The following is a 20,152-nucleotide window of genomic DNA, read 5'->3' as shown; positions in this document are numbered from 1 at the left end:
AAGATCGTGCCACTGCACTCTAGTCTGGGTGACAGAGTGAGATTCTGTCTCAAAAAAAAAAAAAAGTATTAATGGTTTTGACCTAGTATTTCTGTATCTGGGAACTTAGAGTTTAAAGGCCCATATAAAGAATTATGCACTAAAATGTTTGCCTCAGCATTATTTACATAGCATAAAGTCTGAAACAAATGTCCAACAGTGAAGAATGCTTAGGTAAAGTTACATAAAGGATATTATACAGTCACTGAAATCATGTTTGCAGTGAATACTTAACAGGAAGATGATCTCCATGCAATGTTAAGAGAAAAACAAAGTAGCACGCAAAATAGTATATATAAAATACTTAAAAATATAATAAATGATAAACTTCAGAACTTTTATAAAAAGACTTAGAAGAGATACAGCAAAATATCAATTGTGGTTATATCTGGGTAATGGGAATTATGAATAATTTTAGTTTTTAAAATTTATTTCTGTACTTTCCAAATTTTTTACAAAAAGTTTATATCAAGTATATAATTTGAAAAATAAACTTAAACATTTTCTGGCTGAAAAGGATTCCTGGCTTCTCTACAGGCAGATTCCCTTCACACAGCTTCCTGCCCAACTTCCTTGTCAGTGGGACCCCTGCTCATGTGAATATTTCTTTGTGCTAGTTTTTGGATCTCCAGGCTAGAGCAGTTTTCTTCTGGGCATTGAAGCATTTTGTTTCCTACCTCTTAGTAATCCACCACCAACAGTTGACTACTGGTTTTGGTGTCCACCCTTTTATGAAGCCATCCTCAGGTTAAGGTGGTTAAGCCGTTCCATTCCATCATTAGTTGCTCACTGCCACACTGGCTGGCTTCATGCTTTAGTGAAGCTAGTAAAACCTCAAGGGATGTATCAAGTATCCCAAAAGGTACTTAAAATTTCGGGATGACCAGGGGGGATATCTAGCCATCTTCAGCTCTCAGAAACTTGGCTACACCTCTCTACCAATAAGCCTGTTTATACTGAGGACTTTAATGACAAGATGGATTACAAGAATGTTTTCATGCACGTCCCTAGGACTCCTGGGTAAATTAAGGATATGGGACTTTGGGATTAAAAGTCAGTTACTCTCAGAGACCTTGGGGCATTAGAGATACTCAAGAAGTATCTGATGAAGGAAAGAATACTAGAGGTGACAAAGGTAGTCTTTAATATAATATTTTTACTAATCAGAAGAGTAAATATTATTTTTCAGAGAATAGACAGGAGGCGGGAAAGACATACGAGGGAAGCAGGGAAATCATTCCGAGGCAGGGAAAATTGATGGAACCTGTGCCCTGTTTTGGGACAGATATTCAGGGTTAATAAGGAAAATTAAGAGAATAGTTTAGTGTGATATAATATCAATGGACATGTAGATAACCGATATCAGTCCTTTAACAAAGGAAATTGCAAATTGTTTTTTCAAGAGTTTCAAAGAGGTACAATTTTTATTGCCTTGACCTTCTGTGGCTGATTGTCATAGGTGAACAATGGCTGCCCCAAAATATCAAGTCCAAATTGTTCGAATTTGTAAATGTTACCTTCTTTGAAAAAAAAGGTGTTTGCAGGTATGACAAAGTTAAGGATTTTGAAATGAATAGATTCTCCTTGGATGACCCAAGTGAGCCTTAAATACCATCAAAATTGTCCTCAAAAAATAGAGGCCAAGGGAGATTCCACACTGACACATGAGGAGACAAACAGAAGAGGAGGGGGCAATGTGACCATGGAGACAAAAATTGGGTGATGGCCACAAAGCAAGAAATACTTGGAGTTGTCCAAAGGTGGAAGAAGCAAGAGCATAGATACTTCCCTGGATCCTTTGGAGAGACTGTAGTCCTGCTGATGCCTTCAGAGCAGTGAGGGAACACATTCCTGTTGTTTTCAGCTAGCAAATCTGGGGTAATTTGTTATGGCAGCCCTAGAAAACACACACAGTGAATAAAATAACTCTTGTGTGGGAGAACAGCCTCATTCTGATTGGCTGGGGAGGAAAGTGATTGCCAATAGTGTACCTGTAAGATGGTGGAAGGTGAAATCAGCTGTAAAGCATAGGAAGGCAGTGGTGGTAGGCGTCTGGGAGTACGGTGGTCACAATAGCATCTGCTATTGTAAGAGCACTGGGGAGTGAAGGGGGGAGAATAAGAGTGGAAGGGTCACTTTCCTGAGTGCCCTAATCCCTCTTTTAGTTGACACATCAGACCTAGCCATCCGGATGAGATGAAATTGTTCTATTTACAAGACTGAGTGGGAACTGGAGTCAGGATACTCTGTGGAGTTATTTATCCAAATCCATGCCCAGGGCATCGCTCGAAAAATAGGTTTATGCCATAGTTTATCAAGATGGAAGCCCAAAGAAGGAAAGCTGCCAAATTAATTCTTGGGGTCTTGAAGAACTGTTGTTTCTAAAGACATGGTTTAAATTACAGATTAAAAAAAAAAACCAAAAATCCCTGCTGCTTCAAAACTCAAACTAGACCACCTCCACAAGCATTCTTTCCTCAAAGCTCCCTTGTAGATGCCAGACCTAGTAAATTTACATTTGACAGACAAATAGCAAACTTTTTCATGTTACACAAAGGCAACATTATAATCTAGCTGTCAGGCCTTAGCTCCACTGATGCACTGAGATGTGGGCCAGATGAAGATCATTCAGGGAATCTAGCTCCAGCGAGAGTTTCAGGGAGCCCTCCCTCAGTTAGTTGAAACCCCAGACGCTTATCACAAAAGCAAGAGAAACTTGATAATGACCTGGCAGTGGTGACCAGACTTATTCTTCCTAGAACAAGAAAGTGATATTCAGAGATTGACATACCCTTAAAACGATCAAAAGGGAAAAGCAAGCATTTTCTTTTTAGAGGTTCAAGTCATGCTGAGTTTGGTCAGATAGTGTGAGGGGCCCAGTCGAGTCACTTGTGAGAGTATATAATATAAAGTTGGCAAACAAAGGAAAAGAGTGAAAAGAATGAGGTATTTATTCACTAAAAGGACCAATGAAACTGATCCCCTCTAAGTGTAAAAGGAGGAGTAGAGATTACTGCGCCTGTTGTTTAAAATGTGTGGACAGAAGATTATTTCTAGAGGACGCTTAGTATATATTTACCATGGTATACACCAAAGGCAACAGAATTTTGTTATGTCACTTACCATAAAATAATAGAATAAAAAATCAATACTGATGTTTCTGTTTTAAAAAGTAATACATGTTCGTTATTTTAAAGACTAAACAAGAGCTGTAATAAAAGTGTACAGTATGGAGGGCGACATTCTCAGAGATATCCACTTCTTGGTGTCAGCCACAATTAACTGTTTGGTGTACAAAATCACAGAAATAAAGGCTGATAAATGTGTAGATGCCATCTAATCCAATTCTCTTATTTCATAGCGGAGGAAGATGAGGCACAAACAGGGCTATAAGGCTATTGAGTTATTGAAGATTGTTCACTTAGTTAGAAAGCAATGCTGGTTTGCTCTTATATTACCTACAGATACAAATAATTTTATTCACCTGTTTTTTTTTTTTTTTTTTTTTTTTCTGTTGAGCTATCAGGGAAACACATCCTAGATATTCAGAACCCCCTACTAGGTTGACTAAAACAAAGCAAGGAAAGAAATTTTAAAAATAGCAGAGGGCTTCTAAAGACAGCTGCTTGAGGTAAGCAAATGAACAGGTGTTTATGATTGAATTATTAGCCTCAATAAATTGAAAAAAACACTGTTCCTTTTTCAAACTTGAAGTAAAAACGCAATAACGATAGAGTCTTTATTACTCTCCAGAACTTTCTTTGTTGAACACAGGAGTATATTTTTAGCTTTTTCTCTAGGAAATCAGCTTCCAGTTTCTGAATCATTTCAGCTAGTTTTTATATGCTTCCAATCTAGCCTTTGCATCACTCCTGCAAGCTGCTTATTTTGTGGCAAATAATATCAAACAACTTTTTATTTTTTTCAGAGATATCCAGAATTTCACCAAATGCTGATGTTTTTTCCTCTAAAAGAGTTTTTGTGAAAATCCCTTACTTATTTCTGTCTAATAAAACCGTATTTAATATTTACTTTCTCCAGGGAAGACTGTTTCAGTACTATGAAAATCTCAGAAGAGCAACGAGTCATTTAACCTACTCTTAATCTGTCCTAATGCCATTTCTCTCTTAAATGTGTCTCCATTTTTTTCGGAATTGTATGCCTCTTAGTTTTTCAAAGCAGTGACTAGGTTGAGCAGAGAAAGGGCCAGTACAGCATTTGTTCTCCCCACAAGGTTGAGCATAGTCATCAAAATGTCCTAAGATATGTGTATGAATAATCATCTAAGAATATGTGTATATTCTGTATTCATATAGAACACATTTATATACGTACATGTTCTCTGATACATATAGGGTTCTCAATTTTTGAATAGGAAAGGGACTTGGACTTTGAGACCTATAGATTTGGGATCAAATGTCAGCTTCTACTTCATGGCTATGTGATCTTGGAAAAGTCATTTAGCTTCTGAAATTTAGTTTCGTCACATACAAAATAAGGATAATAATGACTATCTTAAGGTGATGTTACAAGGATTATATGTGGTAATGATATAAAAGGTCTGTCTGATAAATGCCCGACATATCATTGTCAACAAATGGCAATTGTTATTTTCTCATATAATCACATAAATTTTCAAAAAACTAAACCATACTGACTGAAAATATTCAGCATTTGCCCTTTCTGTCCTCTAGAAAATGCTACTTCTTTGAGATCATTTGCAAATTGTAGCTTTGTTCAGTCTTTCTCAAACTTAGATTTTCTCCCCTGCTCCGTCTTTGACAGCTATAGCTGCTCTGCTATTATCACTTTCTGGCTCCTCTTGTTCATGCATCATTTCAGATTGGATGATAACATGCTCTGGAACCACTTCAGGTATTCTGCCCTCTGTGCAATTGCCTTAGAATCAACTTCTCCCACAATTGGTTGTCACTGGTTACATTTTTATCAGTTAACCAAAATGCTTAGTTGAGCATAGATTAGGTTGCCATGCCTCTGGAGAGCCTGCAGTTCAGAACTTTTTTACTGGACACTTTCTCTTGTCACTGCTAAGAGGAACATGTCAACAGTGAAACTTATCTGGAAGCTGAATATGAAGTAACTGATAGATTTAGGTGTCACATTATATAGTAGACAGTAGTGTTGCTTGATAGAACATCATTTGACTCTATGCCAAAAGGCACACTGGGTTCACTATAGCTGTCTAACTCTTCCCATATCAGTATGTCATTTCGAAGCTTGCTAAAAATGTAGCAAGAAGCCAGGATTATTTTTAGTTGGAAAAGCTTCATTTACTTCTTACAAGGTAAATAAATCTTTAATAACTTCTTTAATTTAGTCTTGTTTTTAACACATGAAATGGGAATAAATATTCAGTGATTTGAATGATGGATTCTCTGTAACAATGAAATATTTAAATGGTCTTACTAGGAGCAGTAATCGACCATAACATTTCTTTTTGACACTCATAAGTATTTTCTGTTAAGTGGGAGTAATGTTTTTAAAACTAAACATAAAATCATAAATGTAGAGCATTTTCAATTTGAACTTTTTATACTTAGAAGTGAGCCTTTATTCAGAAGGCTCATAGAAATATTTTCCTTAATTTTTACATACATTAAGGATCTCTTCTAAATTAACATCAATTTTATGATTAATTTTGAAACAGAAACCTAATTTTTAGTCACTGGCATGAAATGTTTCTTGGAACAGCAAAGAGAAATTTATTTTTGTTTCTTACTAACTCAGTCATCATTGAATGCCATCTGATATTAAATGCCATATTTTCAACAATCTAAAATGAATAATTTATAAAATGTTTTAATTATATTGTTATGATATTAAATATGGTAGGCTGTGTATAGTAACACAAGCTCACCAATAATGAATTTGCTGAGATTAACTGTGAAATCTGGCTGAGAGATATGCCTGTGGAGGATTATCCTTCCTTGAGAGTAAGAACTATGAAGGTGGTTCATTCATTTGACTACAGCTTTGAGCTCATGCTCCTGTGGTAGGCTACTTTTCCTCTATTTCTTATCAAAAACATGTGTAGCCAGAGGAAAATAGTATTTTCAAATATTTCCTATAGTAAATTAAGACAATAGTTGCTATCATTTGGATGTTTGTTCTCTGTAAATATCATGTTGAAATTTAATTCCTAGTGTGGCAATGTTGGGAGGTGGGGCCTGGGGGAGATGTTTGGGTCATGGGGCACATTCTGCATGAACAGATTAATGTTCTCTCTTGGTGCTGAGTGAGGTTTCACTTTATTATTTCCCATAAGAGCTGGTTGTTAAAAAGAGCTTAGTACCTCCTCCTTCTTTGTCTTGGTTCTTCTCTGTACATGTGATCTCTGCACACTGGCTTTCCTTCACCTTCCAACTAGTGGAAATAGCCTGAGGCCCTCACCAGATGCTCAATCTTGAATCTTCCAGTTCCAGTCAGCAAAACTATGGACTAAATAAATTTCTTTTCTTTATAAATTATCCAGTCTCAGCTATTTCTTTAGAATAACACTAAGCAAAGTTAAGCCAATAGCTCTTGTATTTCCCATATCTGCAGTGCTTGAGATAGATCATTATGTAGCAAAAATTCCCGATCTTTGACTTCACCAGAACTGATGGAGGTATATTTTGTTGCTGTTATTGCTGTTGTTTATTTTTTTCCTTTTAACTTGTCTAAAGGACTATTTATCAGTCAATTTTTGGCCATTTCAAACTTGTGGTATTTTCCTGTATGGGTAGGTGTTAGTCAGGAAACCAGAAGCCACTCTGGATATTCAGATAGGAAGGGTTTTGATACAGTAATTTTAGGTATAATCGTTATTAGGGCTGCAGAGCGAAGGTCAGGAAAGTCTCTCTGTTGATTCAAGTAGCCAGTAGACCTACAGAGCATTCTCAAAAGTTCATCCGGAAGCTGCTGTGAATCTTAAGAATCAACATTCCTGCTGCCTGAGGTACTCAAAGTGGCTGATTTGAAAGCTGTCATGCATAGAAGCTCATGCCTGCATGTGCGTATTTCCTTAATTGTTGATAGAAAATAATGTTTTTTCCATCTTTGATACCTTTACTACAAGCTTACTTGTCATTTGCAGACTAATCTGTAAGCCATCCAGTTAAATGGGTTCTGGGGAGGGGAGTTTCGGGTTTCTCTTTGTTGAAGCAGACAGAATGATAAAACAGGCAGAGTAATGATGTCAAGTTGAAGACAACTCTGGCATAGCCATGTTTTGTCAACCTAGTATTTGTATATAGTCTTCTACCTACATTCTAACTTCAAAAACAACAATCCAACTTCATGCTTCCACATGATATGATGTAACTATGTCTTATCCAGCCATATATACATATACACATATGTATACACTCTCTCCCTACATGGGTAGACACAAAGTTCTATAAATCACTGTATGCTATTTTTGGGTGATGTTCCTTCTTTTTCTAACTCAGTTCCAATTCTCCTTTGGTATCTCTTAACTTATAGATTAAATTGTAAGGTAAATCTCTGTTAATACACTTTGCATTAGATAAAAAATGAGGATGGTGGCAAAAAATCTGGTTAATATATGCAACTATGTCTATCATAAATCAGAAAAGGAAATAGGCTTAGCTTTCACATGCTTCACTTCTACAAGTGAATAAGAGGCCATAATTGGTCTTTACAATTTCGCTCCCTCTCTATCCATTTGATTTGCTCTCAGTGGGCGCCTTATGTGGTCATGGTTCTTTACTCAATGGGATGATGCAAAACCTCATTTTTGAAGGGCTAGAGCCACTAGTTGCCTTGCTTTTTTGGGGTGCTGTACTCCTTTGCTAACCTTTTACACTAGATATACAAGTACTGAGGGGCAATCCAGAGAATCCTTTGAATCCTCTTTGCCTTTATTATGCAGCAGCAACTCTATTTCTCCTTGACAATCAATATTATTCACTCCAGTTAGTACAGCCAGCCCTTCTTTGACTGTTGCCTTAGTGGCATGAAGAATTCAAAGTGACAGTTTAAATTTCACATTCAGTAGAATCATTGTTAGGTCCACTAGTGTAAGCATTCATTTTTTAGAAATTAAGTCCTCTACACCTGCAGAGTCAAAAACTGGTAAAGAGAAGTGATATAGTTTGGATATGTATACCCACCCAAATCTCATCTCAAATTGTAATCTCCAGGTGTAGAAGGAGGGACCTGGTGGGAGGTGATTGGATCATGGGGATGGATCCCCCATGCTGTTCCTATGAAAGTGAATGAGTCCTCACAAAAGCTGATGGTTTTAAAAGTGTTTGGCAGTTCCCCCCACATTCTCTCTCTCCTGTCATCATGTAAGAGGTACCTTACTTCCCCTTTGCCTTCTGCCATAATTGTAAGTTTCCTGAGGCCTCCCCAGCCACGTGGAACTGTGAGTCAATTAAACCTCTTTCCTTTATAAATTACACTGTCTCAAGTTGTATCTTTAGAGCAGTGAGAACATTGACTAATATAAAAACCAAAGCTTTTGTGATTGGGTCTTTAAGAATAACAGAGAGATTTTTTCAAAATCCAGAGACATGGGAAAACCACTTTCCATTGTCCAGTGTAGATATGACATCTATTTTCCAAAAAAGAAAAAAAAATGAATGCAGTTCTGTCCACTAGAAAGATTTCCTTTCTCCCCAATCCTTAAGGGCCATTATATAGTGGGACTGAAAGCTACATGGTACAAGACTGTTGTGTGGACATATCTACAAACCAGGACTGATTTGTTTTACCTCAGTCGCTTGATCATGAACTCCTCCTGAGGTCCCAAATGTGATGTGTGGTATAGTTGTCAATGCAAGCTTTTGATGCCAAAAGTTCAAATTTTGCCATCAGTTCAAATTCTTCCCCATATCTCATGTTTCTACTCTGGCTGGTATGAAGGGGAACTAATGCCAAACTTATGTGAGCTTGCTGAATTTTTCTCTATAATGCAACCCACCTGTGTTTTCAGAACGACTTGAGCTCGGTTGCATATATGCCACTTAAGTTTGATAATGGAATGCTGCTATACACTCTAAAAAATTAAATCAATCCTATTGAGACTTAATTTATATACCAAAATGCATTCATTTGAAGTGCATAATTTGATGAGCTTTGGCAGTTGTACTCCTTGCATGACCCTCACAAAACCCAATATGTAGAACATTTCCTTCATTCAGAAATTACCCTGTGCCTCTTTGCAGTCAGTACCCGCACTTATTCCTGGCCCCAATTAAACACTGATCGGTTTTTATCACTATAGATTGGTTTTGCCTATTCTGGATTTTTATGTAAGTGGAATCATGCAGTATATAGTCTTTCATGCCCGGTTTTATTTCACTATATGATGTTTCTGAAATTCATCCATGCTGTTGCATATATCAATAATTAGCTCTTTTTCACTGTTGTGTAGTATCCCATTGTTTGAATATATCACAATTTGTTTACCCATCACCGTGTTGGATGTACTTGTACAAGTTCTTTCTGTAAACAAGTATTACTAATTTTCTTGGGTAAATAAGAATGAAATGACTGGTTCAAATGTTCTGTTCATGTTTCACTTTATAAGGGACTCACAAAATGTTTTCCAAATGGTGGTTGATTATTCCCACCAGCATTAGAGTAGGGTTCTCACTGTTTCACATTTCTGCCAATATTTTGTATTGTCAGACTTTTAACTTTAGCAGTTTCTAACGGGCATTTGGTGGACTTAATTTTGATTTTTCTGTTGATTAATGATATTTCATATGCTTATTAGCAATTGATATATCTTTCTATGTGATGCATGAGTTCAACTCTCTGTCCATTTAAAATTTTATTGTTTTTCTTATTATTGAGTGGTAAGAGGTCTTTATATATTCTGGAAACTAATCCTTTGTCAGAAATGTGTACTATAAATGTTTACTCCCAGACTTTAGTTTGCCTTTTTATTTTTGTAAAAGTGTCTTTCAAAGGGCAGTCATTTTTAATCTTGTTGGAGTACAAGCATCAGTTTTTGTTTTATGTTCATGCTTTCTATGTAGTATGTAAAAATAACACACAAAACAATATAAATAGTATACCAAGGTCACAAATATTTTCTACTATATTTTATTCTAGAAGTTTTACAGTTTTTTAACACAGGGCTATGATTTAAGTTAATTTTTATGTATGACTTGAATTAAGCATTAAAGCCTATTTTTACTTTGTTATTTTTATCTCTGGTTAGAGTTAGGTCTTCTTCATATCATTCATGTCTCTGTTTAAAATCTTTAATATTTCCTCTAGGTTCTTGAACACCTGGATATAGTTGTAATAACTGTTTTAATGTCTTTGTTTATCCATTCCATCATCTTCATAATTTCTGGGTCAGTTTTGATTTAATTTTTTCTCTTCGTTATGAGTCTTATTTTCCTGATTTTTTATGTTTGTATTGCAGGCTTTGTGAAATTTACCGCATTGACTGATGGATATTTTTGTATTACTGTAACTGTTGTTGAGCTTTGTTCTGGGACATAGTTAAGTTACTCGGAAACAGATGGGTTCTTTCAGGTCTTGAATTTAATCTTTGTTAGGTGGGATTAGAGCAGCTAATTTTGTCATGCTACTGAAGAAAAGCCATTATGCATATACTACACAATGCCCCATTTTCCACTCTGACTAGTGGGTAGAGAAACTATTCTCAGCCCTGTGCAAACTCTGTAAATTTTCTCCTCTAATCCTTTTGGGTTGTTCTTTTTCCATCCTCAGAGAGTTTCTTCACAGAAATGCCCTGATTAATACTCAGACAAAGCCTCGAGGGAAGGAGGATCCTGTGAAGATTTCTGAATCTCTGTGTAATTTTCTCCTCTCTGGTACCCTGACCAGCAAAATGTAGCCTTCTCCAAAGAGATGTGAGCAGTTTGTCAGGAATTAGAGTATACTGTCACTTGAGTGGTGTTAGCTAGGGAAATGAAATGTTTTGTGGTGATGTCAATCAATTTTAAGGCATCATTTCCTCATTGTCAGACATATCCCTCACATAGACAAGGAAGCTCATGTCAGCTGACTAGACATCCTCTCTCCAGGATAATGGTGAAGACTCCCTATGAATCTAGCCCTCTTGATTTCCTTTTCCTTTTGTTGCATGCCAACATGCCCTTGCTTGATAAACCCTCTTTCTTTTGTGATAACTTTGTAGCTCTCTCAGTCCCAGTGACATTACAATCTTTGCTAATTAGTCATCTCACTGGGGTTTCCAAAACTCTTTATTCACAAATACTGATAGTCCTATAAGTCATTCTTATATATGAGTAATTCAGTAATTATGTGTTGATTCTTACCAGTTTTATCTTCAAAGATCAATTTCATTATAAGTGTTGTGACTATAATTACTGTGAAGAATTTTTGAACATATTCCTATTTATTTTTATTTATTTATTTATTTTTTATTATACTTTAAGTTCTAGGGTACACGTGCATAACGTGCAGGTTTGTTACATATGTATACTTGTGCCATGTTGGTGTGCTGCACCCATCAACTCGTCAGCACCCATCAATTTGTCATTTATATCAGGTATAACTCCCAATGCAATCCCTCCCCTCTCCCCCCTCCCCATGATAGGCCCCGATGTGTGATGTTCCCCTTCCCGAGTCCAAGTGATGTCATTGTTCAGTTCCCACCTATGAGTGCGAACATGCAGTGTTTGGTTTTCTGTTCTTGTGATAGTTTGCTAAGAATGATGGTTTCCAGCTGCATCCATGTCCCTACAAAGGACACGAACTCATCCTTTTTTATGGCTGCATAATATTCCATGGTGTATATGTGCCACATTTTCTTAATCCAGTCTGTCACAGATGGACATTTGGGTTGATTCCAAGTCTTTGCTATTGTGAATAGTGCCGCAATAAACATACGTGTGCATGTGTCTTTATAGCAGCATGATTTATAATCCTTTGTGTATATTACCCAGTAGTGGGATGGCTGGGTCATATGGTACATCTAGTTCTAGATCCTTGAGGAATCGCCATACTGTTTTCCATAATGGTTGAACTAGTTTACAATCCTACCAACAATGTAAAAGTGTTCCTATTTCTCCACATCCTCTCCAGCACCTGTTGTTTCCTGACTTTTTAATGATTGCCATTCTAACTGGTATGAGATGGTATCTCATTGTGGTTTTGATTTGCATTTCTCTGATGGCCAGTGATGATGAGCATTTTTTCATGTGTCTGTTGGCTGTATGAATGTCTTCTTTTGAGAAATGTCTGTTCATATCCTATTTCAAACAAAATCTTTGCTAGGACCTTCTATCTTATTTGTATGAGCTCCTTTATAATCTAGATTTTTGGGTATCATTTATTTGTTAATATTTTCTAGTTTGATCTTGTCCTTATTTTAGTTCTATTTCATTGTCTATAGAATTAAAATAATTTTTTTCTTGGTGGATTGGTCGGCAAGGGAAGACGGCGGCAAACAGGGTCTTGCTCTTTTGCCCAGGCTGGAGGGCAGTGGCTCAATCATAGCTTACTGTAACATCAAACTCCTGGGCTTAAGAGAGTCTCCTAGCTCAGCCTCCCAAGTAGCTGGGACTCTATACATGCACTATGACTGGCTAATTTAAAAAATTATTTTGTAGAAGTGGAATCTTGCTATGTTGCCCAGGCTGGAACTGAATTAAAATTCTAATTTAGTAAAAACTATAAAATCTTTACATTTATTGTTTTGTCTCTTTCTTTAATGCATATGAATGAATTAATGTTTAATCTAGAGACATGAAAAGCATTAAATTCTATTTTCTGGTAGATTTTTGAATATCTATTTTATTTTTGTAGACATATTAGAGTGCTGTTCCATCTCTCATATTTTTCTCCTTCCTGACTCTGCCCTCATCACTTGGCTAACCCATAGCAGCATGGGGGTGGGCCCATAATAGCCCTGTTGGCACAATCTGATTCTTCCTCTTTGATGATAGTTTATTTTAACCCAGGGACCATCTGAATCAAGATGGCCTAATTAGCATTATTTTCCTGGAACTTTAAATCGGGGCTGTAAAATTTAAATTGAAAACAAGGAGAATCACTTGAATGAATAAGATGTAATCTTACAACACCATAGAAGAGATATCTTAGTTACCACATCACTGGGTGTTCAGAGAAAGAGGGGAATAAATGAACTTAATGCTCAGTAAGAAGCAGAAGTGAGAGGAGAAAGGGAATTTTCTGAGATTTTTATGTCTTCTGCTCCTTAGTTCCAGTGTTTCTCTAAAGCCAGCCTGCATTCCTGTTCTTGGTCATTAATAAAATATACTTATATCTTTATAATAAATTCTCTCTTTCACTTAATTTAGCTAAATTTAGTTTATAGTACTTCTAATTCAGAAGTTTTAACTAATAAAGAATTCAAGTTTTTTCCTTTTTCGTAGCAAGTTTGGTGTAAGCTGTCAGATGGAGTATCCAACATTCACCCTAAGAGTAGGAAGTAGATAAATTATATACCATCTTCTGGGCAGCATATGAAGGCAGTTCACAAAAGAAAGAGGCTGAGGTCAAGGCAGAAGCTAGTTATGTATATTTCTATCAATTCTTATAATTTCTAAGACAAAAAAGATTAAGCTTAAGCTAGGTTAGAAAACCATGTGAGAGACTGGTTAAGTATCAACACTAGACCTGGAGAAGGGGTAGACGCAAAATGTAAGAGTAATAAGAGAAGACTGAAAGTTACACGTAGTAAAATTAGATAATCCATACAGAGTCAATCTAGAAAGAGTCTCATGGTTAATAAGTTTAGTTAATCCTTTATTTTTTCATTTAGAAGCTATATAGGCAAAGGGTACTGGACAAAACCAGGATATACAGCAGAAACCAAGGCAGACACAGATCTTCCATCATGGAGCTCATATTCTTGTGGGTTGGAGAAGGAAGGTATTAAATAATTAAGTATACATTTATTCATTCATTATTACTGTAATGAGTACTGTTAAAGGAGAACCATTAAAGTTTAAGCTGATGGAACTTGACCAGGTCTGGGTGACAAGGAATGATTCTTTAAGAAAGTGAAATAAAGTATCTTTGTATGTATTTTCTAGGCCAGATGTTTAAAGGAGACTTGTTCCAGTGGGCATGTGGATTTAACAACAACAACAACAAAAAAAAAACACTTTATAATTACTTGTAACAAAAATTGGCAGAAATGCAAAAGTGTATGGATTTAAATTTCTGGGTTTTTTTTATGCCTTTGACAATGTTCTTCTTGAAATAAGTGTCAGTCTTGTGACTTAAAATGCAGAGGATAATACACATTGTCTAGCTTTGTCAGAGGGATGCAGTGAGTGCAAAGAATTATCTTGCCTAAGAAATCTAACATTCTAAATGGAAAGGCTTTAAATATCAAATAAACCCAATGCTACTTTATTTGATACCTCCTTACACCATTTCATTTAGGTTTATCTTTTTTCTGCCTCCTAACTCACATGCTCAGACTTTTCTCGAAACCTTCAGGCACTGAGAAGGAAAAGAGAACAAGGAAACTAGAAAATTTTAAGCATGAGCTATGTACCAGGTCCAATAGGAGATGCTTGGCCATTTTGGGCTGCGTCTTTAGCATTAGAAATCCATTCTTCTCCTCAATGATCTCTCTATGGAATTCTCCAACAGAACAGAGCTTTCTCACTAAGGCCAGGGACCTCTGGAGTTATTGTGTGGATTTCAGGGGGTCAGTGAAAACTTGGAAAATGTATATATTATCCTATATTTCTACATTTCTATAATTTATAATTAGATTTAATTGTTCTTATAAATTTTTATTTGTAAAAAATATGTTTAGCTTAATGAACAAGACGTGTAGAGTTTGTTATTACTTGCTATTACCGCACTATTTAGAAAAGGACCTTGTAAATGTTAGTTTTTTTCCTATTATGCATAGTTTTAAAATGTTAAGATTAGTAGAGTAAATAATATTGTTTAACTACTCAGTATGTTGTAGGCAGAATAATGGCCAACAAAGATATCTACCTCCTTATCCCTGAATCTGTGAAGATGTTGTGTTGGCATAAAATCATGGCAAGGAGGTGTGAGGTTGTAGGTGGAATTAAGGTTGCTGATCAATTGACCTCGGAATAAGAATATTTTCCCGTATTATTGAGATGGGTGTAATGTAACCACAAAGGCCTTTAAATATAGAAGAGGAAGGCAGAAGGACTGGAGTCAGAATTATTCAATGTGAGAAAGACTTGCCAGTCTGTTGCTGGCTTTGAAGATGTTAGGAGACCACAAGCAGGTGTTCTCTAGCAGCAAGCAAAGGCAAGAAAACAGATTCTCCTCTGTAGCTTTGAGTAAAGGATACAGAAAACACCTTGATTTTAGTCTAGTGGGACCTATTTTGAACTTCTTATCTGTGGAATTATAAGGTAACAAATCTGTTTTGTTTTAAGCCACTGAATCTGAAGTGGCAAGAAGAAGCTTACTAATATTATCAGGTAGGAACATTAGATTACTTTTATTGTCCACACATTGTGGGCCAAGTAAATAATTAAGTACTTTACATACATATATTTTTTAGTTCTATCTGACTCCGGGATGTACAGTCTTAACCACTGTGCTATACAGCCTCTTTTACAAATTAATAATTCAATGAATGATTGAAATACAGAACATCAAGTCTGTGCTCATTTGGAACACATATGAAGTACTCAGCAAATGCTTATAAGTCTTTTTCTGAAGAGTGGCTTTTTGGCCCATAGGAATATTCAGGAAGGCAGAGTTATTCTACCTCCCTGGGTAGAGGCATCATGGCCAGAGCAACTTTGAGCTTAGCACATTCTATTTGAGCTGTTCATTACATTCATCATTTTAGATATACTCAAGCCTTTGAGGGTTTATTTCTTATAATTCTGAAAATACGAAGATATATGAACCTCCGAGTACACCCTGGTGAATTATCTTAATCAGGGTGTTTCCCTCAAGGTATTCCAAACAGACATTTTTTATAATATGAGAAAGTGAAAGCATATTGAACCTAAGGCCAAGTTATAGATTCCCTAAAGGTAAGCATCATATAAAACAACGGATCCATTTTTTTCTTCACCTTTCCAAACTTGTTTTTACCCATTTGCTTGAAATGTTTTCTCTCTTGCTCTGTAAGTATGTTTTGTGTAGTGCCTGATTCTCCCTATGGTATTTGCTTTCCATTAACTTCCTATTGATTTTCGGTTATGTGAACACAGTACTTCAGGAACATAAACTGCAAACACCAGACTTAAAGAAGTCTGAACTCAACTGTTTTATCTTGGTGACAGAGTACTATAACATGAATATTACCTGTGGCTTCTTTTAAAAAATGTATTTAAAGGCAGTTGTGACAAGTAGGATCAAGTCTGAGTAATGATGTATATAAATTACAGTGGGAAAGTATCTGGCGTCTCAGGATGAAGGATGTTCAAGTTGAAAGGACAGGTTGGAACAGATAAAGATGAGTTTTTGAAAATATGGCATTACAGAAGGTGAAGCAAAGTGTAAGTCATTGTAAAAAGAGAGGTGCCAAAAAATGAGAAAAGTGAGGAGGAGTGGGAAGGAAGAAACACATAGCAAGTGGATATGACACCCAAAAAGGAATACCGTTTTTGAAACAAGTGAAATTTAAAGTTATCTTAAATTAATCTGATTGATGATTTCTCTCACATTTAAAAGCATTCACGTTTTTATTGTTTTGCTTTATAATAAGCTCATCCAACCGGCAGCGCACAAACCGCATGCAGCCTAGGACAGCTTTGAATGCGGCCAACACTAATTTTTAAACCTTCTTAAAATATTATGAGTTTTGCCAAAAGCAACTGCAACAAAACACAGAATTGACAAATGAGATCTAATTAAACTAAACAGATTCAGCACAGCAAAAGAAACTATCATCAGAGTGAACAGAAAACCTACAGAATGGGAGAAAATTTTTGCAATCTACCCATCTGACAAAGTTCTAATACCCAGAATTTACAAGTCAGAAAACAATAGATGCTGGCGAAGCAGTGGAGAAATAGGAACGCTTTTACACCGTTGGTGGGAATGCAAATTAGTTCAACCATTGTGGAAGACAGAATGGTGATTCCTCAAGGATCCAGAACCAGAAATACCATTTGACTCAGCAATCCCATCACTGGGTATATACCCAAAATACCAAAATAGTATTCTACTATAAGGACATGTGCATATGTATGTTTATTGCAGCACTATTTACAGTAGCACAGACATGGAACCAACCCAAATGCCCATCAAAGATAGACTGGATAAAGAAAATGTGGTACGAATGCACCATGGAATACTATGCAGCCATAAAAGGAAATGAGATCATGTCCTTTGCAGGGACATAGATGAAACTGGAAGCCATCATCTTCAGCAAACTAACACAAGAACAGAAAACCAAACACTGCATGTTCTAACTCATAAGTGGGAGTTCAACACTGAGAACACATGGACACAGAGAGGGGAACAACACACACCAGGGCCTGTTGCGGGGTGGGGAGGTGAGAGGAGAGAACTCAGAGGGTAGGTTAGTAGGTGCAGCCAATCACCAAGGCACATGTATACCTATGTAACAAACCCACATGTTCTGCACATGTACCCTGTTTTTGTTTTTTTTTTTAAGAAGAAATAAAAAAAATATGAGTTTTTTGGTGATTTTTTTACTTGTTTTTTTGGTTCATCAGCTATCATTAGTGTTAGCATATTCTATGTGTGACCCAAGACAGTTCTTCTTCCATCGTGGCCCAGGGAAGTCAAAAGACTGACAACCCTGCTTTATAATCTCAAACACAGTGGCACACTTTGAAGATCAGAGAGAAAACACCTAACCTCATCAGTCTTGGTTATGTCACCTGTAAGATAGAGATAATAAATATTAACTCAGAGAGTTACTGAATGGCTTATGTGTAAGTAGAGAAACTAGTAAAGGGCTCATGTAGCTTATATATATTTTTAGAGGTGATAAAAATAACCAATAACCACACTTATAATATATTGAAGTTAATTGAAATGAAAAACAATAAATTAACAGAAAAGATTAGTCATAAATAAAATGAGTTGAACTAATCAAGCAAAAAACTTAATTTCTTTCAATTATGTTATAGATTTTGACTGAAGTCCACAGTGCTGATTAAATTCACATCTCTATTAAGAGGCATTAATTGTATAGAAGAAATAGACAAGCCAAGGAGATCAATGGCAGAAATAGGATTACTTTAAGTTTGTGTTCTATGAAAACAATCTTAAATTAAAATATTGAAGTGAGATTCCTTTATATTATAATCTCATGTTTCACAAATTTGTGAGTGTATGATTGTAGTGGGCTAAGATTGAAATTGAACATTTTTTCTATTTTCTATATTAAATCAATAACAAGCAATTTTCTAGAATTTCGAGATTGTATTCCTCTTTCATGAGTATTTTTAGAAATGGAACTATGTTATAAATATAAGAAAATTTTGTCACATTACTGAAAAATATTTACATAAAAGACCTGAATTTCATGAAGAACCTTAAACAATGTTCATCTCCATAAACATAATATCTGTTCTGAAACTTCTTTCTTATTAGAGCCAGGAAATAAAGAAAGGTGTATTTTTGGAGGAAAGATAAATTGCCTGTGATATCTTAGCTTTATGCCTTTTTTTCTTATATGTCTTTTATACTAATGAGAATTCTATTTATCTTTTATGAATTGATTGTTTAAAACACTATTTTGTTATTTTTACCGTATTTTGTTTAGGGCATTTGATACTCTTAAGCAAGAAGTTTAGTTACTGAATATTTTCTATTGATCTAGTTTCTTTTCTTTCCATCATAAAGTTATTTTTTATTTTTTTATTTTTTTTGAGACGGAGTTTCACTCTTCTTGCCCAGGCTGGAGTGCAATGGCACGATCTCAGCTCACCTCAACCTTCACCTCCTGGGTTCAAACGATTCTCCTGCCTCAGCCTCCCGAGTAGCTGGGATTACAGGCATGAGCCACCATGCCCGACTAATTTTGTATTTTTAGTAGAGACGGGGTTTCTTCATGTTGGCCAGGCTGGTCTTGAACTCCTGATCTCAGGTGATCCACCCGCCTCAGCTTTCCAAAGTGCTGGGATTTCAGGTGTGAGCTTCAAGTACAGGAAATAACGCTCAGTTGGGACTGAGTTGGACCGAGTGGGTTTACGATTAGCTGTGGTCTGCCTGAAACAGAAAAAGTGCTGTCTGTAGCAAATGTATCTTGAAGGACTGATGGCTACACCTCCTGTGGCTCTGTTCCTATTCTTACACTAGGTTCGTAAGTATCTACAAGATAAATAGAAAACTCTCATTAATATGAATCATATATAAGCTCCATTTCTAAATAAACAAATTATTTAAAAAGAATTTTTTTTATTTTTTATTTTTTTTTATTGAGTGCCTATTTTCCCAGTCTTACCCTCTTTCAGGAACGTACTCCTAGTTGGGAAAAACACTGGCTCTTGATAGGTTACTTGATATTGCTGTAGTATTGACGTCTCCCATCTAGACCATGGTTCAGTATATAGTAGGACATTACTTTTTCTGACTGGTGAAGAGAAAGTCTAGGTTTTCCAGTATCTTGGAAGACAATGGATATGCTACCACCTGTGGTAGTCCTGTTATTTGATCAGGGCTTAGATCTTTTTAAAGGAGCTTTCCTTAAGAATTCTCTCTCTCTCTCTTTTTTTTTTTTTTTAAAGTTCTAGGGTACATGTGCACAAACGTGCAGGTTTGTTACATATGTATACATGTGCCATGTTGGTGTGCTGCACCCATTAACTCGTCATTTATATTAGGTATATCTCCTAATGCTATCCCTCCCCCCTCCCCCCTCCCCACAATAGGACCTGGTTTGTGATGCTCCCCTTCCTGTGTCCAAGTGATCTCATTGTTCAATTCCCACCTATGAGAACATGCGGTATTTGGTTTTCTGTTCTTGCGATAGTTTCCTGAGAATGACGGTTTCCAGCTACATCCATGTCCCTACAAAGGACACGAACTCATCCTTTTTATCATATTCCATGGTATATATGTGCCACATTTTCTTAATTCAGTCTGTCACTGATGGACATTTGGGTTGATTCCAAGTCTTTACTATTGTGAATAGTGCCACAATAAACATACGTGTGCATGTGTCTTTATAGCA

This window comes from Colobus angolensis, unplaced genomic scaffold (assembly GCF_000951035.1).
Source record: "Colobus angolensis palliatus isolate OR3802 unplaced genomic scaffold, Cang.pa_1.0 Scaffold322, whole genome shotgun sequence".
NCBI classification, from domain to species: domain Eukaryota; kingdom Metazoa; phylum Chordata; class Mammalia; order Primates; family Cercopithecidae; genus Colobus; species Colobus angolensis.
This window is presented reverse-complemented; position numbering follows the sequence as displayed.